General features: G+C 42.5%; 1 protein-coding gene and 1 non-coding gene across 8 annotated transcripts in view; one reads left to right on the top strand and one right to left on the bottom strand.

Moving 5' to 3' along the window:
• Positions 1 to 2556: 2556 nt before the first annotated feature.
• Positions 2557 to 2628, bottom strand: TRNAE-CUC (transfer RNA glutamic acid (anticodon CUC)). Its single transcript has one exon. It is a non-coding gene; the product is annotated as a tRNA-Glu (tRNA).
• A 40-nt stretch (positions 2629 to 2668) lies between these two features.
• Positions 2669 to 25359, top strand: part of NCOA7 (nuclear receptor coactivator 7) — a 91787-nt gene continuing 69096 nt past the window's right edge. For 2 of the 7 annotated variants that reach the window (XM_051792147.1, XM_051792141.1), the window contains exons 1-2: positions 2698 to 2861; positions 5044 to 5220. The gene's annotated coding sequence lies outside the window, so the exon portion shown is untranslated. Of the gene's footprint in view, positions 2862 to 5043; positions 5221 to 9918; positions 10032 to 10053; positions 10201 to 10250; positions 10372 to 13872; positions 14024 to 25359 lie in introns of those variants that run through there. The other 5 variants (XM_051792142.1, XM_051792143.1, XM_051792145.1 and 2 more) reach the window with 5 other exon arrangements.

The raw sequence follows: 25359 nt of genomic DNA, 5'->3' as shown, positions 1-25359 counted from the left end.
GTGTAGGACCTTGGGATTTCTCATGGGACACTCCTATCTGCATTGAAGGGCAGCCCAGGCTGCAGTATGTCTATGGCATGCCTGAGAAAGGCAGCCAAAACCATTATTTCCAGTGGTGTTTTCACATCAGACCAAAGTACTCCCACATGAGTGCCCTGCCAGTACCAAGGAGTTACATGGGTGATGCAAGGGCCGTGGCTTGCTCTTGGCAGCAGGGAGAATCTCTGCTAAAGCATAATCTGCCAGGTGTGCTAGCCCCTGGGTTGTAGTCTGTCTAAGCTAACTATTATGTTCATTTATTATCAGTATTTCTTGTTTTACCAAGAAATACTGATAGTATTTCTTATGGCAGTGTCCTGGGTCCAGCTGGAATGGAGTTAATTTTCCCCTTAGCAGCCCTCATAGTGCTGTGCTTTCTGTTTGTAGCTAGAAGGGTGTTGATAACACACCAGTGTTTTGGCTACTGCTGATCAGTGTTTCCACAGTATCAAGACACTAACACGCCTCCCTTCCAAGGCCAGTAGGCTTAGTGTCAGGAGAGGGAGAATTTGGGCATGGACTCAGCTGGGACAGCCCACCCAAATTTACCAAAGTGGATATTCCCTACTCTATAACCACTGTGCTCAGCAATAAAATGCAAGGTAAGGGTGGGGGAAGGGATTAATTTTTAAGGTATTTTTCTTCCAAAGCAACTGCTACATGTACTGGGCCTTTTTTTTTTTTCATTAAACTCCCTTTATTCAATCCACAAGTCTTTCATCTTATTTTCTCCCCCTGTACTGCTGAGGAGGGGGCGTAGGTGGGCACCTCATAGCAAGCCAACATGAGCTCACCACAGGCAGGCACTGTTCCAATGTGAAAGAAGAGGTCCTCTTCTCACCCTACAAATTAGGGGCAGGTATGGGAGCGGGGGGCTACAGGTGAAGAAGAGCAGCTCTTGCTGGAGCCCCAGATGAGGATTTGGATGTGCAGCTGATTGTGCACTGCTACAGGACAGAGCTGTGAGCTCTGGGTGGAGGAGAAGGGGAGGCACCCCCTGCTGCAGGACTAGAATAGGCTTTACCCTGTTCTCATCACTTCTTCCCTTCACACATACTGGAGAACCCACACCATTTTTAGAAGCCGAGAAAGAAATGGCCTCAAGTTGTGCCAGAGTAGGTTTAGATTATATATTAGGAAATTTTTTTTCATGAAAAGGGTTGTTAAGCATTGGGAACAGACTGCCCAGAGAAGTGGTGGAGTCACCATTCCTGGAAGTGTTAAAAAAACATAGTTCAATGGTGAACGTGGCAGTGGTGCTCTGTCAGCAGCTGGCCGTGATAATCTTAAAAGTCTTTTTCCAACAATAATGATTCTAAGTTGTGGCGAGGGTTTCATTGCAGGAGAGAGCAAGACAGGTGCTAATTGCAGGGAGGTATTAAAAATCCCTTTGTCTCTTTGTTTATGTCTTTCCACGTCCAGAAGAATATCTTATCTCTTCCTTGCACCCCCCCAACCATATGCGTTGCATGGTGGGGGCTGTGCAAATACGCTGCACAAAGACAGTCTGTAGCTTAGCTGAGGAAGCACCACAGAGCACTGCAGTCCCCCTTCTGCCACGACAGGGGTGCAGGGGACAAACCCCTCCCACCTTCTTTGGGGGAAACAGCACTTGGTCAGAGAGGCACATACACACCACAGACAGCTAAGCGGATCACAGAACCACAGAATGAGTCAGAGAAGGGATCACAGCAGGTCATCTGCTCCAACCTCCCTGCTCAAGCAGAGTCATCCTAGAGCACATTGCACAGGATTGCATCCAGACGATTCTTGAATATCTCCAGTGAGGGACACTCCACAACCTCTCTGGGCAATCTGTTCCAGTGCTTGGACACCAGCACAGTAAAGAAGTTCTTTCTCATATTCAGATGAAACTTCCTGTGCATCAGATTCTGCCCGTTGCCTCTTGTCTTATTGCTTGGCACCACTGAAAAGAGCCTGGTTCCCTCCTCCTGACACCCTCCCTTCAGATCCTTGTAGACATTGATGAGGTTTCCTCTCATTTGTCTCTTCTTGAGGCTGAACAGGCCCAGTTTCCTCAGCCTTTCCCCATAACAGAGATGGTTCAAAGATTTGTGATAGCACTAAGTAACCACTCACCTCTGGGGAGAAAGATGTGGAAACACCCTAAACTGTAAGAGCAGCCAAAAAAAAAAGGAAATTGTGGTATTTGTAAGTGCTGGCCAACAGCCCTACTTTTACCCCTCTAAGCAGCCTCTCCTGACTTCTAGACTCCCTATGCACGAGCATGGGGTGTCCACAGGTAGTTCTGTGAAGTCAAGACTTCCAAACACTACACCTGGCCACACTTCCCCTGCCCACAGCGCTGTGACTTTGCTCATTGCCTTTGCGCACGATTCCTCCACGCTGCCAAATGTGTCTTAATACTCGCAGCTGGGCAGTAATGCCCACGCCTCGCGCTCGCACACCAGCCGGCCGATGCTCCTAGAGTTGTAAAAGCAGGACAGGATCGGAAAGAACCCAAAAACGCAGGAGAATTGGAAGGCAAAAACTCTTTTCCCTGACCGGGAATCGAACCCGGGCCGCGGCGGTGAGAGCGCCGAATCCTAACCACTAGACCACCAGGGAACTTGACAGTAGCGCCGTCATTCCTTCTGACGACTCCTTTCTGAAGATCCCCAACGGCCATAACGACATCCCTACGCCGCATTGTGCCGCTGTTTTTTCCCTGTGCTCCCACCTTCCAGGCAGTACCAAGCCGTGGAGGCAGCTGCGTGTACGGAGGGACGTTCCATTCCACCCCACAGAAGGGGACAGCGACGGCGGGGTGGGAAGGAGAGTGGGCGGCCCAGGCGAGGCGGGTGAGGGTCCCCCACCGCGGGCGGGAGGCGGGATGGCTGTGGGGGGCCGGGCGAGGCGGAGCCGTCAGCCCGGGGGTGCCGCAGCGGGAGCGGGGGTGACTCGCTCATGGCCACGGGCAAGAGCTGCGCGGCCGGGGCAGGGGCGGGGAGTTCGGGGAAAGGCGCCCGAGCGCGGGGCCGGCTCTCCCTCCCTTCTTCCGCAGGGCCCCCTCCGGCCGCCTTCGGCGGGCGCGGGGTTCCGCGCAGTTGTTTTCCGTCCTTTCGTGTTGCTTGTACACGCTGTTCCTGACAAGATCGTTTCTTTACGGGGTGCCGCTGTCACGGCTGCAGGCGGGGCCTCGTCAGCCGAGCGCTCTGCCCTGCACACCCCGGGAGGCGGCTGCCGGGAGGGAATGAACGTGGCGGTTCCCTCAGCTCCGGCTTGGTCGCTCTCCGGGCAGGCTGTGGAAATAAAAGCACCGGTGTTAGGCCTGCAGGGGAGAGCCGGTCTGAGGGCGTGCCTCAAGTGGGGAGGTTGGGGGTTTGCTTGCCTTGCACTCCCGCGGCCTCCTCACGCCATAGATAATAATCCGTGACTTTGCTTTTTTTGGTAAGATTTGTGTGAGAGGAATGAAAACTGCCAGCGATGTAGATGACATTGCATGAGCGCTTCTTCCTCTGGCATGTCGGTTTTATGAAAGCAGTAGATCTGCGAGCAGTGCGAGGAAAAATAATATTCCCTATTTAAGCAGTGTCCAATAATACAGGCGGGTTGGCTCTACACAAGCAAATTTCTCTAAATCTCAAGCACTCTGCCTCTAAAATGCATTATATAAGAAACCTTTTCTGTGTTAAGATAGATAAGCTTCTTCTGGAGTGTGCAAATATACATTAGCTTTAGAGTCAGAAAACAAAGGGATCCCTTTCCTCAGGGATGTATTCAGGAGGTTGATGGTGTTTGGTTTGTGTCTCACTGGGGTTCCTTGTCATCGGCCAACAGGTGATTTCATCCCAAACCCTTCACCATAGCAGGCTGGAACAAAACATGGGTCTTGATCGTGATGGAGATTTCTTTTGTCAGCAAAATTGAGCAATTTTATTGTGCAGTGAGGTAGATATCATAAAATACAAGGTTATAATCAGGCTGTCTTACATTCAATCTGATGTCTTATATATGCAAGAATACCATTTCACATGTGTAGATAGATAGCACCTTCATTGGTAAGACCAATGCATTTCAGGCCTTGAGGAGACAAAGCTGTGGAGTGCTGGGGGCTGAGGTATCACTGTGGCCTGAGGCCACTGCAAAGAGGAGTGTGTGATTAGGGGAAAGAGGTCAGCTGGTCTCAGCAGGTAGTCTGTGCCCATTGTCGAAGAGAAAGGCAAGGTGGGACCTAGTTTCCTGCAACATGGAACCTGCAAGGAATGTGAACCAAATAATGAGATGGTTCCATGCTGCAGAAACTGAGCTAGCCTTAAGGAGTTTGTATGCTTCACTAGGTCCACAGTGTCATGGTTAAAAGCATAGGCTTCTCCACCCTGGGTGCTTATAATGTGTGTTTTGGAGTGGTACTGAGTTCTGTGCTTCTGTGGCTGAGATGTTAGCAGCACAAGACAATTAGGTTAGACACAGTAGTAGGTCCACAGCAGTTGCATTTGTGGACCTACTGTGTGCATTTTCCTCTGTTGTGTTACACTGCAGAGGAAGGTAGGGATGAGCCCCCTGATTCTTAAGCTGCCTGACTGTTGGAGACAAAATATTCCCCCCTGACAATTTCAGAAAAGTAGCGGAGCCTATGAAAGCTGTGATCTTATGGCTGATGGCAGGGTGGGAAAATGTGTTTTTTACAGGCCCTAGAAAACTCTTAAAGGTAGAAACAAATCAGTCTTGTTCTGTTATGCTTGACAATTAGCAAATAATTCTCCAAGTGAGTAATACATCTTACTAAATTTCTCTTGAGCAGTGAAGGGGTTGTTGATTACATCCATAGAAGCAGTGAAAACTAAGGTATGTACTAGAAAAATGTATTGAAATAAGAAATCTTTTCCTGGATGTGAACCTGGCTGACCACTAGACCATCAGGAAAGTAGCATTGAGAGTCATATGCTGTCTAGTTATTTTTAGAAATGGCTTTCTCTGCTGTACAAGTCATGTGCACTGACAAAAGATTATGCCTCTTCTCTTGCTTCCTGTATCCGACAGAGAAATGCATCAGTGAAACTGTCAGCGATTCAGCCTCCTGCCAGCACAGAAGCAGCCGGTGCCTGCATCCCTGAGATGCTGGCTGAAGAATGATCTTCCCGAAAGCGCCAGGGAAGGAATATCAGAGACTGATGTTTCTTTTCACTTAACAGAACAGTGGTGTATTGGTAAAACCAAGTGAGTACCATTCAGTCTTAGAGTTACTGTACCACAGCTGTCAGTTTGGAATGTAAAGCTGAATTTTGGAACCTGGAAAATCAGAGCGATTACTTTAAATGCAAGCTGTACAGCAGCAATTAACTTGTCTGTTCCATGTGAATACCTTACATATTATTATTACTTTAATTTGCCATGTTAATTGATGTGTGATAGTAGGCTTACTATGTAAAGATGAGTAAGAATAACATCAAAGCAATGTGCTAATTTATGAAAAGTACATCATTTGAGTATGTTTCTACTCTATAATTGTAAATACAGAGTGTCTTTAGGACCCGTGGTACATGCTTCAGCAGTAGCGAAAATCCTCGATCTGCACAAAATCTCTAAATTGTATTTGCAACTGTGTAGTTTGTGCATTTGTCACTCTTCTCTTACCTCAAGTGTGTGTTTCATCTGGAAAGTCCTGACATCAGCCTTTCTTCTTTAAGTTAGCCTGACTTAAAATGTACATCATCCCAGTTTCAAGGAAGTGGAGAGGAGAGGGACTGAGATGATGATGCATGGTCTTTTGCTATTTTGTGTTTACTTTCCATGTATGGTCAGAATGGTTACCTAACTGTTAGATTATAACGGTTTTCTGGCAGAAAAATACTATTGTAGTTTATATTTATTATATCTGTTTTAACCGTAATAGTGTTTTAATGGAAATAATGTAAGGAAAACCTCAAAAGGCATTGTCCAAGTATCAGAACTGCTAATCTCCCAGCTCCAAGCCCCTGTTCCAGACTCCCTCTGCCTGCAGTGTGGCGCACACAGCGCCAGGGAGCGGCACACGAGGACGTGCAGCGTCACATCTCGGTGCCGTCCAGGCGCGGCATTCCCTGTTTACGGGAAATACTTTAATGATCCTGAAGAACAAGAAAAGGAGCAACCAGCAATATTTTATAAATACTTTTACAAGTTCTTTTATTCTTTTCCTTCAGCTGCCATTTTAACCCTGGCACTGTATTTGATTTAGAAAAACATGTGTCAGCTTTTTTTTTCTCTTAGCCTATGTTAAAATGCACCTGATTCGGGGGTTTGGGATAAGGTATGGTGGTGGGATGCTTCATCCAGCGCCCACTGAGCTCAAAAAAATACCTTAGTTGAAACAAATAGGACTTTTTTGCCATCTTTTGTATCAGCAAATTTCGTTTCCTTTACAGTCTTTCTTTTGAGCATTTTGGAAGCAACTTTTGGCTTGCTCTACTACACAGTAAAAATGGGTGCATAGAATCAGTTATTAGTGGAGAAGTTCTTATAAAATTTTCAAGCTATGGCCTCTTTCTCATTTTTGTAAAACTTGTGGAAATTTATACAGAGAAATACCTCTGTCAAATTGAGTTCTACTTAGATGATCAATTCAAAGTTAAGAGTGAGTTGGGGACACTCTGAAAATTCATCATTACATAAACTGAAGAAACCAGGCTAAAAATAGCACTCAGTGCATGGTAGGATCAAGCTGGGCCTCAATTATGTATGCATAAAAGTCTGTCTGTATGAAACCTATTTTGTGACTACTTCATGGTGAATAATTGTAGGAGTCATTGGGAAAAATGGGACTGCTAATGGAAAAAAAAGATCGGTGTCACCTTTATTTTCATATCTTTTCAAAAATGGACTGTTGTAGTAGTCAAGGTTATCAGTGTAATTCTTTATGGCAGGTTGTCTTTCTTAAATAAGCAAGCTGTAAGCTAACAGTTGCAGATGTAAAAAAGAATCCAGAAACTACATGAAACACACATGAGTAATACAATATTTTTTTCTGCTAATAATGTAAGCTGATCTGAATGCAGGCCACAAACATACTGTACCTCTAACAATTTTTTCACTGTAATGCATGCAATTCTGTTAATGTACTCTGAAGTGTGTATTGTGGGAGATCAAAACCCCTTCAAAGGTAGTACTTAAGTATCCCAAATCTGTTCTGTCTTCCATGTGTGGTTATACATGTGAGTTTTGTGAGAAGTCTATTTCTAGGGTAAAAATTCACAATTTGGAAGTGATTAAAATAGTGAAATTGCATTTTATGTCCACCGAAATAGTGCAATCAGTGATAAAACAAATTTGTGCAATCCTGAAATGAATGAGCAACGTGAACTTAAGATTTTCTCAGGTAAAGATATTCTAACCTCTAAAGATATTCTCCTCTAACTATAAAGGAAAAAAGAAGACAGAGAAAGGAAACACACGTTGCTTTAAAACTTTCATAATTTTAAATATAGCCTTGGGATTTCTTGGGCCCTGATGCATATCTTGGGAATGCCTGGGGTTGACTCTTGAGCAAATCAAGTGCCACCATCTGAAGCTTAAAATAGCCCATGGTTCCCAGTTTCCCATCTGTCATTAGGATAAGATCTGACACTAGTGAGATCATACTAAGGATTACCAATTGCAGTGGAAAATAGTATGTTTTAATCACACCATTACAATCATGTGAAGAAAAGCAAAATGGGTAATTTTTTCCAAAGAAAGAAGCAAAGGCCTTGTAGCAAGAATCCATGCCCCATTTTCAGTCCACGAACTTCCCCAACTTTGGGTTGACTTGTAACAATAAAAGCCCCAAACTATCTATTCTCAAACCAGCAGTTGATACTACAAAGACAATTAATTAAACTATGTTAGAGCATTTGTATTCAAATGAATTGGCACAGAACATATTGCCATGGGAAAGAGCAAACCATTCAGATCTCTAAACTGTAGAGAGAACAAAACTAAATTTTATTTCAAAGGTGATGTGTGTGTGTGTCTGATCTACCTGTCTACTTATCTCATGTTCATTGCTGCAACAATTACTTATTACTTAGTAATAAGTAGTAATGCTGTAGGCATTACTTATTACTTCCAGACTCAGTAAGACAAAACAGTGCATTACATCCCACTTACCCAGGTTCTTGTAATGACATGAAGTCTGTGGGTTGAGCTACAACCGCAGTAATCCAAAGTGCCATAACTGGAACTTGTACAATGCTTCTGTTCTAGTCCTAACCTACTTAGCCTGCTGCTCTGACAGGAGTTCAAGTCACTTGTTCCCCATGCCATGCCAGCAGTTTAGAATATGTATTTGAAATGCTTGGGGCAAAAGAAATGCTATAGAAATGTGTAGTTTCTTTGTCTACTATATGGAATCTACTCATTGTCTTCATAGAGCTACCTACACAATACAATAGAGGTGACTGTGCTTGGAATGATGATTGGCAGCAAACTGGTACATTAGGACAGGGACAGCTTTTCCTGGAGCTAAAATAAGGTGTTAGTCACTGTCATTGTTGTGCAAGTGCAGCTAAGAGATAAGTAGGGTTTCCACCACTTTGATGGATAGGGCTTCATAGTTTCTGCAATTTGGCAAAAGAAGTTGGGTAAATAGTACTGCAGTTTTCTTCCTCTTTTTTCCCCTGATTTTGTTATCTAAGTACTGCTGGAAGAGTAACTGAGAGCAGGGCCCCTTTCTTCTGTGTGATGGTAGAGAACCTGTGTGCTAGTGAAGTATTTGAGATTTTAACCAATGTAACTTTGGGTTTGTCCATCTTTTGCCTGGTAATAATATAGATGTAAGATGTAATAGCTGCAGTATGTGATCAAAATGTATCCTCTAAGCAGGAGACTATGTTTTAAAGCAGATCTTTGTCTTGTAAAATGCGCTATTTCAGTTTTAAAAAAAAATCAGGCGGAAACTTCAATTTTAGCAGCAAATTTAGTGGAGGAGTTGAGGCAGTTGTTGTCCCAGTATTGAAACTGAGTGGTAGCAAGCATATGCTATGAATAGGGTAATGGCAGTGGTGGGAGATGGCTGTGTGTCTGTATTGGAGTTGCATTTTGTCCTGAAAATGATACATATGTTTTCAAAATGGATCTTTAAGCAGCTGTTAAATTAAAAAATAGGCCTCTGACAAATATCTCTCTTACTTAAAATTAGAATTTGTTGGGTTTGTAACATTATAACTAGTAAAATTATACTTGAGACACCTGCGCACCACTTGTTATTTTGACATACTCTCTTAGCATCTCCATGTATTTGTGTCATTTTTTCATTTATGCAGGTATCTGCCTATCTTCCAGCTTTTGTCTTGTGGAATTTAGGATTTAATGTTACAAAGCCTTTTTGGCCTTCCCCTAAGCTTTCAGCCTTTTAGAGCTGGTTACTGACCGAAGGAAGGAATAAGCAGCTAGATCTTGTTTAGACTAGCCGCGAATATGTAGAAGGGTTACCTGGAGTTACCTCGGGTAAGGGAATGTAGTTTCTGGTAGCTATAGCAAGTGGTGTTTTTGGGGGGTCGGGTGAAGAACCCGCTTGCTGGCAGTGCAGAAACAGCAGATGAAGATTGCAGGCATTTCATTTTCCCACGGATCTAAAGGCTTTGGTTAACCTTAATTTCCAAAACTGGTTGTTTTGTTTTTAGTACTGCCGTTGAGAAAACTCCTCTTTAGAGGCACACATTGGCGCTCAGGCGGTATGAAGAAACACGCCTAACTCGTAGGACTTATTCTGGCCCCGCCGACCGCCCCCTTTCCCCAGGATAGGGTTTGAAGGCCGTGAAGCCCAGGAGGAGCGTGCGCCGGTACGACCCCGCTCCCGGGGCAGTGAACGCGGCTCCCGCCGCCGACGGCGGGGCCAGCGCGGTCCGCTGGGGCCGGGCGGGGCCGAAGGGAGGCGGGACCGGCGGGGCGGGGCGGAGCCGCGGGGGCGCGGCGGGGCCGACGGCGCTGTGGCGGAGCGGGGAGCGGCGGAGCCCTCGCAGAGCGCTCCCGCCGCCGCTGGGCCGCGGGCCCGCTATGCCGCCCGCCCGCAGGTCGGTGTGACTGCCCGTGCCCCGCCGAGGGGCCGCGGGGCGGGCGGGGCTGCTCGGTCACGGCCTTGTGTCCCGGCCGGGGCGTGGGCAGGGCGCTGTGGTGGCGGAGGAGCTGTTTGTTTGCCCGCTCGCCGGTGCGCGGAGCCAGCCCGGCACCGCTGCGCGGGAGGTGAGGGGCGGCCCTGCGGGCGCGGCGGGGCCGTGCGGGGCCGGGGCGGCGGCCGGAGCTGTCTGGGGACCCGCGCTGGGCTCTGCGGCCGCCGCTGACCAGCCGGTACTGCTGAGGGGCGCTTTGACGGCTTTCAGGGCTTCGAACCTCATTGATGTCCTCCCTCGCCAGGTCTTGGATGAATTACTGGAATGTTCCAGGCTCTCTCTCTCTCTCTCTCTCTCTCTCTCTCTCTCTCTCTCTCTCTCTCTCTCTCTCTCTCTCTTAATTTATAGTCTTAGGTTGTCGTTATTAAGAAGTACTGCCGGGTGCTAGAGGTTTGTCGGTGATTGATTTTTGTCTCTTTAATCTGTGCAATGGACTTTCCTCCTTGTACCTCATCATACAGTACTTCAGAGTTGGTTTTGGGGTGGAGGGGCATACTTGTGTCTTGAGTGGTGTGTTTGCAATATTATGGCGCTAAAGGATGCAGTCAGTAACTGTTTGTCCCCTAGGTGATGAAATGAGATGATGAACACTTCCACTCAATAACGGGCTTTTAACATGTGTTTACTTTACATGCTACAATTATTGTTCTCTCATTAAGTAGTGCTACGTTTCTTGTATTAACGCACAATGATGGACTTTTAAGATGTGTAGGTGCCCATTAATCCATTATGGTTTACCTCAAATCCTGTGAAACAGTCTAAGGGCCTGTGTTTGTGTGATACTTAAAAATGTATGTTGATGAACTTTGCCAGTATATTTTATCAGTGAATGTTTACATACTGTGGAAATAATAATTTGCTGATATTGTTCTATTGGACGGTTATATATACACACACAGACTTTCAGAAAATTAATGGAGAAGGCAATACAAAATGCCAAGAAATTATGCGTGAATATATACTTTCTGAATTGAAATTGAAATTACTTTATCGGGAATATATATCTTTAACTGTAAGTCATGGTTAAAAACATATAAGTCATAGTGCATTTTAGACTGCTTTCTCTTTTATTCTTTTACCTTGGAAATGTCCATAAATAAACCCAAAATATTTTAAAGACCTGAATAGTCAAGTAAGGTTGGTCCTGTGAAGAGTTGTCTTGAAGCAGATGCTTGTAGCCAAAATGCTGTCTGATGCCTTTTCCTCTTTTTTGTTTTTGTTTTTAAATAATGGATCAAAATCTTGGGCTTGGAGAGAAATTCTCTGCTTCATTTAAATTAAGTTCCTTTTTTTCTTGTTGCATATTATTATGAGGAAGAAACACTTCTAGAACACCTGATTTGTCCAAGTTAGTTATGAGGCAGTTTCTGGGTTTCACTCCTGGGCTTTGCACAATGTGCTGTTCTCATTGCACCAGTGGCCACACTTCCATTCGGATTTGTTACATCTACTGCCAAAATGATAAGTGATTCCCTTTGGAGTTGAAGTGAGTTAGAATTGATTGGAACAGTTCTTGTCTTGTTATATAGGCTTTGTTGCTTTGCGTATCCAGGATTTTGAAAGACTAAAGTTGGCTGGAGGTTGGCTATAGTAAATATTTGGCCCTGACTTCAGGGGACAGCTTGAAAATCTCCTACAGTGTTAGGGAATAAGCCCCTCTATTCAAACAGAGGTGAATTCACTTGAGAGTGATTTGGGTTGGAGAATAACATTTTTTCAAAAAGATAATTAACAAATCATGAGAATCCTATGGATAGGTACTGCAGCCAGAGTGACTCTGTGCAGTCACACATTTGGGTGGGAAATTAGTCTGAACCTCTGCAGCATGATCTGACACAAGAAATTGCCCTCCAGGCAGCTAGAAATACTCACAAACAGTAATTATGGAAATAAAGGATAAAGGGACTCAATTTCTCTTTGCTATCTAGAAGGCATGGAAGGAAAGCTGGAACATAACCAGAGTTGAGAAAAATGGTAAAACTACCTTTCTGGAACCAGGCTTGTGTCCTCTGTCTCAGTGGGTGCTGCCCAGTGCAGCTGCAGTAGTCCTTGGCACTTCTGGAGTGAATCCAGTGTCATCAGCCAAGAAGCAGCAAACTGACAAATTGCTTCCTCATCGTGATCAATAAGCCAAAAGATTCTAAGGCTTTATGGGTGCAGCTCTTGTTTTAGTGAGGTACCCACCTGCTGGTGGAGTTATTGACAGTGGGGATGGTCACCTGCCACACGGTGCCTTCTCACTTGAGGGAGCTGGGCCTGGGGATCTGTACCCTCATGGAAGGAAATGCAGAAGTCACGCTGCTGCTGCTGTGAGTTTGTCCTGGGGGTTAAGATTGCTTTCCCAAAAAGAGGAAATATAATTCTATGTTTCAATGAAGTCAGCATTAAAAGCACTCACTTAGGTGACCTCCTTTGACTAGGAAGTAAAGCAGGGTAGGAGAAACAAGTCTTTGTTTTTATTCCCTCTCCTCCCTTTTTTTTCTTTTTAAGTTCTTATTCCCTTGTAATTTTTCCTTAGCCAGATTTATGAAACAAGGCAGTGACAAAATTCACAGCAGGCTAGAGGGTTTATATTTTTCCCCAAAAACATAATGTTTCAGGTTGATATATTAAACATATACATAGAAGTATTCTTTTTCTTCCCCTCCCCCTTTTCTTTGCAAACCCATCTGATTATAAGCAGAAATCTGTATGTCTTTGTTCCTGGTCAAAACATCAGCTGGGTATGAGTAGTTCTGCTGCTGCTGGAAGGTGTGTGTTAGGAACAGTTTGCTCAGTGTTGGGGTGGGCAGCGCACTGCAATGCTTCATGGGGCTGTGGTTGTGTATCTGCAGTCTTTACTCTGCTTGCCTGCAAGGGCAGGGTGCAGGCAGGCGTCCTGGGGTCTGTTGGGATTTCCAGTGGGCTGCATTGCACTGCAGAAGGTGGTAGTTAAGTGCTCAGAAGGGTGAGTTACTCCAGGTGCAGTGCTTCGCTTTTGCACCTCAGCTGCTCCCAGTCTCTAACCAAGCTTGGAGAAACAGTACCAGTATTTATGCTCAGTACCATATAGCATCCTGGTGACTTGCATGTTCTTACTTGAGACTTAATGACTTGTCATGGAACCACAGTTTATCCTTTAGGAAGACTTCTTTCTGGCTTAGACTTGGAGCTTTCAATGTATACAGTACTCATCATGATCTCACTAAGCCTTTCTGATTGTTATTTATCTTAAGAGGTGAGCTGTGCTTCGAGTTGCATGCCTCAAATTCCTTGTGTTGTGTGGTCCATTGCCCTGTCAGGTAGGTGAAGCTGTTCCCTGCTCTCAGTTTTTCTGTGCCCTGAAGTACTCCCAAGGTGTAATTAGGCATTAGGCCTCCTCTTTGATATGCTCTGGGTAGATCCCACTGAGGTGCCACGTTTTCCTTTTGTTGCCTTTCTTATGGCTACTCTGTATGTTTTACAGGGTTTTTTTCCAACCTCCTTCTTGAAATGCAGGCTCTATGACTACCCATCATGTTTAAGTAATGGTAACATCAAACTGATTTACAGGAACAGAAAGCATGCAAGCTGAGCAGGGAAGTTATACCTGTTTATACAGGCTAGATATGTGTTTATCTTTTGGTTATAGTGTCAAATTAGTATTGTTTATGTTTCATTTTTTGTTCACTTAGAGAATTTAAAAGCTTTTTATATAATTTCTAAAAAGGAAAATTTCTTACTGTAGTCTCACCCGTTAGTGACTGATTTTAATATCTTCCCATAGTGTTTCTGTAGATAGGAGAACCATTTCCCCAAAGTCCAAGACTCCCCAGGCAAAGAGCTGTCCCAGTGCATCAGTTAGAGGAAATCACAGCTTTGTTTTACAGAAGTTCACAGTGAGAGCTGTTGCTTCCTTGAACTCATCTTAAGAAAAGGTAATTTATTCTCTGCCTCATTCTTTCAAGTGAATTTAACATTTTTTTAACAGTGCTCTCTCTATCTGCTGCTACTCCTGTCTGTTTTTTTTCTGCTTTCTGTCCCACATGCCATCTGTCTTATTTTCTGGTTTGTTTTCCTTTGAAATACTCTAAGGTAATGCAGAGGATAGAAAGAAGTATGAATATTTATGAAGTATCACTGCCACCTTCATTCCGAAGGGAAGAGGTGTGGATGGCTTCCTGCCAGATCAGGTGATGCTGTGATTGCAGAAATACTTGAGTCTGCTTAGGTTGTTACTTTGGAGGAGATGCCACAAGGAACAACTCAATGTTGTCAGTGGCTTGGCAGTGCTTGGATGCTGTGTCAGTAGTCACTGTGCACAAATGCAGTAGGTAGCATTAGGCTGTTGCTGTAGTTAACTCTTTCATGGTCAGGTAATGCTTTAGTCTGGTGGCAAGGGCTTTATTTTACTCAGCCTAAGAAGCAGCATTTCCATAATGCTTTTTAAGTAGCTGTACTGATGCCAAAGATCTAGGCACTTCTGATAAAGCTAGGTTTAATCTGTATGGATTTGGTAGCTGTAGCAATCGTGGCAAAACTTTGTAGGCCAGAGAGTGGCTTGAGTTTTTTGCGTTATACTTTCTTCACAGAAGCATTGAAGTGTATAATAATTTTACATATGAAGATTGCTTGTGTGATATTTAGAATATATATGAAAAATAAATTCTTCACTGATATGAGCAGTGTTTGACTTTTTGTACTCCCTTTTTTTTCCATCCTGGATCAAACCTTTTTCACTAAAGCTGCTGAAGACTGCTAAAGGTAGGAGGTATGATAACCCATAACATAAAATCCAGGCCATGCCATCTGTCCCAGCTTCAAAAACTGAAGTGCTGGTGTTGTCCACTAGATGTGTGATGTGAGTCATGACATCATGCTGACAATGGGTGGAGAACCAAGGAGGTAAAACTTTTACTTTGTTAGGGAACAGTGTGCTGAAATGTGCCCAGGTATGTAGTGAAAGATTGACTTTGCCTGCTGTGAGCCAGACACTTGTGCAGATCTGGTCCAGATGATTAACAGCTTTGCAACAGCTGATGAGCATGAAAGTCCTTTTGCCACCCAGATATAGGGGTCAAGTTGCAAGCAGCCTGAGTAGTCATCAGGGCAGTTAGGAGATGAATTCAGAACCACAAAGGAATGACAAGGGTGGCTCTGTGCTGGTGCTGTGAGTTGTTCTTCAGTCTTTGTGTTTAGGTGTCAACTGAAGAAATTTAATTTGATTTGCAGGTAATTGTTTCTTTGGTTAGGTATGCCTTGTGGTTAGGAGTGAATAGAGGGTAGCATCACATCACTGTACAAAGGCTAGGCAAGAACTTCTTGTGACATCTACATTTGTGTCCTGCTATGGTAATACAGGATGGAAAATAAATCTCCTTTGCTGGGCTATTGCTGATGTGGTTGCTCATTGGGACTTATTTTTTCACTTCTATCAGGAGTTCTAGATTCCTTAAAATAGAGCTCTGCTCCTAACTGATCACTCAGTGGACAAATTTTTAAGTGGGTTGTTTTGAAAATTGGATTCTGTTTGTAATGCATCATTTCTGTTAGTACAACTAACACATCGGTTGTCATGAAAAGAGATTAAGGAGATGAAGATTAGTTTTCTTTTCTCCTGCTCTGTTGACACTGTGCACCTGACCCTGTTGTGTGAGAAGTTTCAGTGTTTTGTCAACTAGTTATGTCCTTTTCTGAGCCCTGCTCTGGTGGTTCCCAGTCCCAGACTGAGCCTGGCAGGTAACAGGCAGATGTAGGGAAAGGGGACTAGAAACTGGTCTTGAAACCAAAATGGTACAGCAAGTACAAGAAATCATAAATCTCCTACAGGGAGTTTGGAAAGAGCAAGTAACAGGAACCCCAGGAATCAATGAGACCTTATGTATTGGAAGGTTCTCCTGGGCTCCATGGATTGTGAGCTGCAGGAAAAACACTGCATCCAGGAGCATTGTTCCTTACCCTTCTGCTCAACTCTGGATGCATTTCAGATTAAGTTTATGAGAAGAGCACAGAAGATGCGTTCCCTTCCTTGTTTTCCTCCTGGGAAGGAAATGTAGACCCAGACCTGGCAGAGCAGAGTGACCCTGCTCCTTGCAGAATGGGACCCTGCTGCTTTAGGAAGGAGTCATGATTGAAGAGTATGGTGGGTAGTGTGTGCAAATGCCAGTGGAAAGCCAAGAAGGTTTGCAAAAGGAAAGGTGGTGGAGCTGAAGGGGGCCCCCTGTAGGAGCAAACCTGATTTTAAGGTCCTTCTGAGGAGACATGTATTTCTTTGTACTTGGTAACTGTCATGTGGACCAGTGTAGGGTTTGGAATGTAAGGGCTTCAAGTTACCAAATTTATTTCTTGGGCAAAATTCTCATCATCCCTTAGTAAATGGTTACAGTCCTTCAAAAGCCTGTCCTCTGGCTGTGGGTTGTTTTTTCTGTTAGTTCTTGTTGTTGTTGTTCTGGTTTGGTTTTCTTATAATATCCAAAAACTCTGTAAAGAATCAGACTTCCATGGATGTCAGCTGGAATCAGGACTTCACATTCAGTATGGAGTACAGTGTTCAACTCTTAACTCCTTTGCAGTCAGCATTATATTGCATTTAAAATAAAAAGTGTTACCTTGTACTGTGTTTTGCAACTGTTGTTTAAGTTTTTATTTCTTCTTCATGCCATATGCTATTTGTTGTGAGTTCTGTGATGAAAGAGCTGTGGATTATTTTCTCACTGAAAGGCTCTAGCGAGACAGCATACTATGTCATAAATTGGAATTTACATTATCTGGCCTTGAAACGTATCTTTCTGCCTGCTTCTTTTCACCATTTTATTTTATTCTTATTTTTCATTTTGTTTTCCTTCCCTGAGTCCAGCAAGCAGATAGCTCAGAAAAGCAATTTTGACCTGTGGAAGCTACTCCAGGTGTTACTTGTTCATTAGGTTAGTCCAGCCATGGGTTTGAGATTGATGAGTGCATTTTAATCCTAAGTCCTGTAATAATTATTGACAAGAATAGGTAGGTAGGTTGAACAGGTAGGTTTAAGGTTAAACTTGATGACCTTAAAGGTCTTTCAACTTAAAGGTCTTTTTCAGCTTAAATGATCCTTGATTCTAGGAATCTAGCTCTGGGGTAATACACTTTCCACAGGTAGTGTGTCAGTTCTTTTTAATTACAATTCACTAATACACCCTGGTAGGGTAGGTGCAAACTGCTTTTCCTATTCTGAAAAATTTCCAGAACCAAATTTTAACACCAAAAATGGAAGGACTACAGCCCCTCAAAAATAGGTGCTTTAACATGTAAAAAAACCCAAACAACCCAAAACTTGTTAATACATTAACTGTTTTGGTTGGCTTCATCTTGAGATAGGGCACTGATGTAGAATCAAGAGAATATGAAGTCTTGCTGGGCAATTTGAAACACTCACTGTTACCAGCTATGTCAGGCATAATTTGTGGTGAATGGAAATTTAGCAGCTTTCATCTTTGTGCCCCAGTTCTGCACGTGTGCTTAGGTATCACAAGCATAACTTGTGTGAGCGAGTAGTCCCTCCAAATGCACTTTGTACATGAACAGAGAGCTCAGAGAGCCTCTATTGTGCCACCTGGTCATGTGACTGAAATGGATGGCTTCCATGAAAATGCAGCACTGGAGAAATTAAAACTATTTGTCAGATTTTCTGAGTTTGTGATGTTTGTTTTGTATTTTTTTTTCCCAGAAAGAAGAAATATCTAACTTCAGCATCCTGAGTTACTTTGTTGATACTGTCACTGTAAGATGTTCAAATTTTAGTTTCAAAATCAGTCTGTTTTGTTCAACAAGAGCACCTCTGTTCAATAAAATATTTAAAACACATGAATAACCTGACAGTAAAATATATACTGCTACTGTGTTACCAGAAAATTTCTACACTTCTGTTTTTTATGCAACAGTACTCAATCTTAATTTAAGTATATCTTTAACTTCTTTGTTGTTTAATGAAGCTATGAACCATGTCCCTGACTGAACACATCCAAGAGTTGAGCAAGTAACAACTAGATTAGATATGCTGAAGAAAGGATATCATATAACTGTTTTGTATGAATCCTTCTGTTGTACTGTCTTTTCTGCATACATAGAAATAGGCTACTAACTTTATTTACTGTAATAATTTTGAACAGACAGCTGTACATGAATGCTTAGAACACAGAAAAGCAAGAAGAACTTTTCTGTTTCTGGAAACAAAAAAGCAGGTCTTCGAAGAGAGACTCTCTGATTAGTAGGTCAATGTGTCTGTGCTCTGGTGTATAGCGAGGGGAATTCTATTTGAGAGGGGAGTTTTTGCATTGTATATAGTGCAAGGTGGCTCTTGTTACAAGGCCAGAAACCATGTGTAGTTGTTTACAGGAATCTGGAGATGGAGGAAGGAAAAAGGGTAAGATTAAAAAAGATTTTAACGATGTTTCAGAAAAGCAAGAAACTAAATCACTTTCTCTTACCCAATGCGTACAGGAATGTGCAAGGAGGAAGGAAATAATTAGAAACATTGCTGCTTTTACAGGCTTCAGATTATGCCGCAGGGGGAGAGTTTCATTTACGGTTGATCACTGTAATTTTAATGCACCTAATGGTGCCAACATCAGAGCACCTGTGAAGCTGCGTGTGCTGGTGTAGTACAGGGTCACACTCAAGAGACAATAAATGCAATAAATGTGGCAGGTTAAGCAATTGAAAAGGAAACAGTGAAGGTTTCCAGTGCTGATTTTGTACATTACAAATGTACAGGATTTTGTGTTACAATCAAACTGTTCAATATGTTACTTGATGTACAGAGTATGCAATGTGACACAGTTCAGGTTGCTATGGAAACCTGGCGTTTTGTTCTGTTAACAGTGTTTCAGATAGGAAAACATTTGCATTGCATTACTGTGAGACTCCTTTGTGCCCCCACTCTTCAACTCCTTTGCTTCTCAGCTGGGAGATAGATGACAGAGAAAAGGCATGGCGTGGAATTTGCATGAGTCAGGGTCAATTGTAAAAAGGACTGTTGAGCTGAAACTTAAAAATTATAATTTTACCTTCAGGTAGCTCTTGTGTCTTTAGTTGCTTTTCTGAAGTAACACAGTATTTAAATATTAATCCTTCACAGTGTAGTGTCATTGGCCTGTGGATGCGAGGTTCTTTTTCTAAGAACCTGAGAATGATGGGTACTTTTTAAAGAAACATTTCCCATAATTTTCACAGCATGATTATGAATATGACTGGAAATGTGCTTGACCTAAAAAACAGTGACCAGTTCTAGTGCTGATGGGTTTGTTCATATTCTAAATCTTTTTTGTTGCCTGCTCTTACTCTGTAAAGCACTGAGAACATGTTAAACAAGTCTCATTGAGTACAATGGGTATATTTGCAAATATAAACCTGACTTTAAGCATTTTGGGACCTAAGCTAATTGTAAGTAGAAGGTGATTTATGGTACCTGGGATGACGGTACAGGTATTTGTCCCAAGCATCAAGCAGCATCTTTGTGACTTAAGTGACTCTTCAATCACCAATCTTTTTTGGCTCTGAGCTTTATTTACTTTTGGTGTCAATGCCTTTCTTGTGCTTGTGAGAAAATTGCTGAGAAGAGAGAGAGCAAGATTGCTGTGAAGCTGAGATCATGCATTTATTTGTCTTTCGTAGCCTGTTTCTCATCTTATGAATGCTGGCTGTAGGTCTCCACAGCACTCATCTTTTCGAGTATGTGGTTGCTAATGCCTTCTGAACAAAGTCACTACCCAAGCTTTCTCCTGCAGTTCTGCTTTCTGTGGCACAAGTGAGAGTGTGCCTACAGTTCATCCATGTGCAGCAAAGCCCGCTGGAAGGGGGCGTGAGCTGGCATGGTAGGATATAAACGGAAGTACAGACACAGAACCGCTTTCGCTGAGTCTTCTGCAAGTCATCTCTGTGGAAATTTTGGGTGGAGAAGTGGTAGCAAACAGCTGAAGTAGGTGAAAGGGAGGAAGGTGAAGGGCAGTAATACTTTAAACTGACAGCTGCTTGTTGCAGGGACGTATTTTAACAGCCTGAGACAGATGAATGGAAACCCAATTCCTTTGGCTGATCAGGGTCCCCTTTATCACCAAAGGACATTTGCTGTATGTTTTCTGCCATGATGCCGCTGTTTTACCCGTGCAAATCCCACTTGAGGCCCGTGTAAGCTAATTCATGGAAACAACTCAGGTGTGTAGCCAGGCTGCAATATGTGACACTGTGGTTTCAGTGGCCTTTAGCAGCATTCTGTCTATGGGGTGTAGGACAGTTCTTCTGGTTGCTCACCTGGCACAGAGGGAGCACCAAGCGGTTGGCCGAATTTGTTTGTTACCTGACTTGCTCTTGTAACATACCACTGTGTAGGAGCGGTGAGGATGGAGTGACTTTCTGTTCGCTGCTCCTGTCCCTTTGCTTGGTTCAGAGAGGGGAATCTAAGGAGGACTTGATCGTGTCACTTATAAACCTGGTAGAGAACCTGTAATTCCTTGGGTCTGGGAGTGATGTGGTTATCTTTATGCATATGTTTTGACCTTGTCAAAACAGATATGCAGGCTTTCTTTGAAATACTAAACAGATCATGAAATTAGAAGTTGCTATGAGCAAGGAACATGATGGTGTCAAGTGACAAATCAGCAAGGTAGTGCTAAGCAGATTGCCTAAATGCTAGTTGATATGTTGAGTGTTTATAATTTTTTTTGGATTGTAGAAAATGGTAAATATTCGGTATTTTAGTTGAATGCTGGGAAGTGCCTACATAAAAAGTCCTTTGTGTATATGTCTGCATGCTCTAGGGAGAGGTAAGGGAACAGTGATCCATCTTACCTCTCTGGATATGGTAAACTGCCTCCTTCTCTAGTTCACAGAATCACAGAGTCATTAGGGTTGCAAAAGACCTCCAAGACCATCAAATCCAACCTTCTACCGAATCCATATTGCAAAGTGCCATGTCTGCTCATTTTTTCAACACTTCCAGGGATGGTGATTCCACCACTTTCCTGGGGGGTGTGTTCCAATGCTTAACCACTATTCTAATGAAGACATATTTTCTAATATACAACCTGCACCTTCACTGGTGCAATTTAAGGCCTTTTCCCTTTGTCATATCACTAGTTCCCTGGGAAAAGAGGCTGACCCCAATCTCTTTTCAGGTAGTTGTAGAGGGTAATACTGTGTATACCTCTAGAGTGTGAGCATAAGAAGCTGCAGGATTCAGAGGGCTTGGACTTGATGCTTGATTGAATTGGGGTGGGTTGAAACAGGATAAACAAGAAAATGCAAGTACTAATTGTTTTAAAACATCTGCAGCAGTGTTCTTCTTGACCTAAAAATCAAAATCTTCCCAAGTGGCCTGATTTCCAACGGCACTGCACTTTTACATTTCGGATGGCATAGCACTGCCTGTTAATAGTTTATGTTCTGTTTTGTAACCAGTTTCTGTCTAGCAACTGCAGCTGTGTTAAACAGTAAAATACATTGTGTTCCTTATGGAAAATACATCTGGTGATGTTCAGCTGCCTATGAGGGAAGAGTAAATCTGGATGTTTTTGTCTCTTGACAACTTCACTGGTAATGTGGAATTTCTGGTAGGTCTTTTGCTTCTCTTTATTCTTGTGAAACGTGACAGGTTGAGTTAGTGGGTAAAAGTCTCTTCCCAAGCTAGACAGGAGTAATTTGTGTGGAGAGTTCTTTGGAGCTGAATCAAGTTTTATTATTTGAACTTTGTTCATGTGGACAGACTGTTGCAGATCCAGTTGGGGAGTTGAAGGTGATCTAAGCTTAGCCTGTTCTTACTTCATTAATAGGGAATGAAAATGCTTGGACTGTTAGCTTACTATATCACTGTAGGGGGAATAACCTCCTAAACATTGTACTGTATTCCTCAAGAGCAAGAGTATTTGTTTTCTTTTCCTGTCTTATCTTCAGATCTTATCTGTCCTTGAGGGTCCACAGCATGCAAATAGCCATATCGAATCTCTTTTTTTCTCTCCATTTGGTAACACAGGAATTGTGATGCTGTTCTGTGTTTAATATGAGCAAGAGGTCTAGAAATTGCTTCTGCATACAGACTTACTTTCAGTCCCTTAATTGTTGCATTTTAATTATTTTTGGATTTTAAGAATGTACCCTTGTTACAAGAAATAATGTGACAGGAGTAAATGTTAAAGGTTAAAGGCATGAATAAGGGTCATTCACCTAAGCAAGGGTTGAGTCATCAGCCTCAACTTCAGGTGGAGAGGCTCTCCTAGGTTAGTTTAACACCCTTCAGTTATGTGTAACGAATTGGAACTTCTTTATAGAGCTTATTAATGTTTTAGAAATAACATTACTATTCACATAGTGATTATAATGTGTCTATATAATTCTATTAAAATAATTCCATATTTGTCTAAAGATAGCTTTAGAATAAACAATTATTTTAGCAATCCAACTTAATGTATTAAGTCTGTGCTGTGTTTTATTTGCTTGTGCTAGGTGCTTTCCTGAAAGCTTCCAATCCCACTTTTTTCTGGGTCATTCTGCCTGAAGAAAAAGACTAAAAGAGTTGTAGCTTACTCTCCTCGTTGATGGCTGTGCATTCGTGTTAACGTTTCATCTTGGGATGCTGTAGTATTTATTCCAAAACTTTTATCTTTACTATTGTGCCAAAAAAAATACACTAGCAGAATATAAAAGCAGTAACACTGAGCCTGGTTAGTCCAGTCAGTGAGGTGTTAATGAAATGCTGCAAAGTTTAGCATTTCTCATGAAGTGTGAATGTGCGTTCACCTTCCTGGCCTTCAACATGGGAGGTCTGTTGAAATGAATGCAAGAATCAGTATTGGTGGTTTGGCTTGTGAAGCTTAATCATATGTATTTATATGACCGAGTAGCAGTGTCTCCTCTTTCATGTTTCTGTTGCCTTATATTTAAAGGTGGTTTGTGTGACCCTATGCTACAACCTTCTTAGTGTGTGGTTTTATCTATTTGCATCTGCACAGTGCTCTGGCAACTCCTTTGGGCTTATCAGAGGCACAACTAGCAACCCCCCCCCGGGTTCAGTTTCAGATCTAATACACTGAAAATTCTTTCTCTATACCTGTGTTATGTTCTACAATTTTGTATTTTTCCAACTTGATAGACATTTTTAATATTGCTTTTGGAGTTTTTGGTTTTGGTCTTAGTATTGACTTGTTGGTGTAATCCTTGTCATCTGTCATGCTACATCTTTTAGGGTCAGAATTGGCACATGTACCCAGAAGACTTGTTACTGATAAGAAGACAGAGTTGCAGATCTAAGGCAAATAATTAGTAATGCTTCATGTCTGAATATGACCAGTTTTGAATGTTGGTATTACAGCAGGTGGTAGTAAGGAAGTGTACAGTGGTATGAGCAGATGTGGGTGATGTTTGTCTGTAGTCTCAGGGGCAGAGGTATAATAGAGAAGCAAAAATTAAAAAATTACTATTGTATGGGATACTGTACCAGAGAGCATCAGAACCTGGATCCTCAGAGAGTTGGCTTTTTATTTTCTTTTATAGATCTGAGGTGTAATTTCTATGAATATGCCCACAGAGCCAAATAAAATGGAGACTGTACTTTGGTCTTAAAAGTTAGTCAGTTTAAGTTCTTAGAAAATAATAACTATCTCCATGTCAAAATAGTCTCCTCCCGTGTTCTCATTGCTGCTAGTTATTGAGGCTGGCTGGATTAAAGCTAGTGGGAGGATACTTGCACACTTGCTCTTCTGCTTTCATTTGAGCATGTGGAGGTACTTCTGGTAGTTCACTTCCCTATTTGTGTAGTAGGGAATTACATAATTTTCCTACCTTATGAAAGGTTGAGAGATATTGACTCTACAGGATCATAAAAAATATATCTAGAGAACTTCATGATCTTTAATGCTTCTTCTTCTCTGTATGTCCTTCCAGGACTTGCAGTGGGAACAGATGGTCAGAGACAAGCCATCAAGTCCACTGAGTATTCTAAAAATAATCAGATACTCCATTAGCTTCTGCATTGCTAGTGCTGTTGGATGTACTCTTGTTCATGTGCATGGTTTTGCAAAGTAATGCCCACAGTTGGGGGATTAATTGTTGATGCTTTAGAGCCAGCAAACAGGATTTCTGGGTGCTTACCCATGAGTGCAGCAAGCAGGGCTTTTTGTTGTCTCATGAAAATGTTAACTACTTAAACTCCAAGTAGCAGGTACATTATTCTTCATGCCTGAGAAGGGAGGGAAAAGGGAGAAAAAATAATTTTGAAAAATTGATAAATTTATCAGCCTTTAAAGAGTGCTCTAGTCACATACTTGGTTATTTTTAATGTTCCCCTCAAAAATACAGTTTCCATTCCCTTTGTTTATCCTCACACTTAAAGCATCTGCTACTGCTGCTTTGACTGTATCAGTGCAGGAGGCTGCTGTCCTGCACAGCCAGGTGGCAGGATGGGCAGCAGGACCTGGAAGCAGCATTTCTGGAGATCTTGGGAGGGTGGTAGCAGTTGAAGTGGTGTGGGTATCCATGGTCAGGAGCTCAGTCTGTTCCCTAGATTTTAACTTCTTCAGAATTTCTGTTCCTCTTTTATGGCCTTGCTGGAGCATTCCCACTCTCATTGCAAAGTCTCAGTAGCATCCCCAGAACTCCCTGGCGGCAAAACTAAGTAGACGAAGCAAGTATCCAAAAATGAGCAAATATAAATGAAAATATCCAGAACAATAGGACCAACATTGTAAAGGACAGTATATTTTTATGCATTTTGTACTTTTCTTCATATAGTTGTCAGGTGCTGACATTGGTTAAATTTGGAGAGTGGCAAATTTTTAACTGGATCCTTACTTAAATGCATTGTTTGGTCATTAGGAATATCTTTCCTCTTGAAAATGCCTAATTAAAAGAATTAGCACTGCTGTAGACATGTTATATAAGCTTTTCACTGTTTCACTTTCAGAGTAGAAAGAGTTAAACTCAACCTGAAATTTCTATAAAATCAGCTTTGTCATCATTTGAGTTTGTACTGAACTCATGATACGTAAGTTGTCTGTCTCTGGGCATATAAATATCCCCCAAATATGTACATTTTTAATAGTCTGTCTGATTCACTCTTCATCTCTACCAGAAGGGAGCTGCCAGGAAACCAAGATTCATTTTAATCATATAGCATTAATAACATTTTAAGCAGTTAATATTAATAAAGATTACTTGGTCTTTCTTTCTTGGGAGATATCAAAGGGCAGGTGGGGGGAAATGTGGAGTAGGTTTGCATTTTTTTGGTATAATCTTAACATGCCAGTGACAA

This window comes from Manacus candei, unplaced genomic scaffold, assembly GCF_025592945.1.
Source record: "Manacus candei isolate 608988 ecotype Guabito, Panama unplaced genomic scaffold, ASM2559294v1 h1tg000034l, whole genome shotgun sequence".
Classification (NCBI taxonomy): domain Eukaryota; kingdom Metazoa; phylum Chordata; class Aves; order Passeriformes; family Pipridae; genus Manacus; species Manacus candei.
This window is presented reverse-complemented; position numbering and strand designations above follow the sequence as displayed.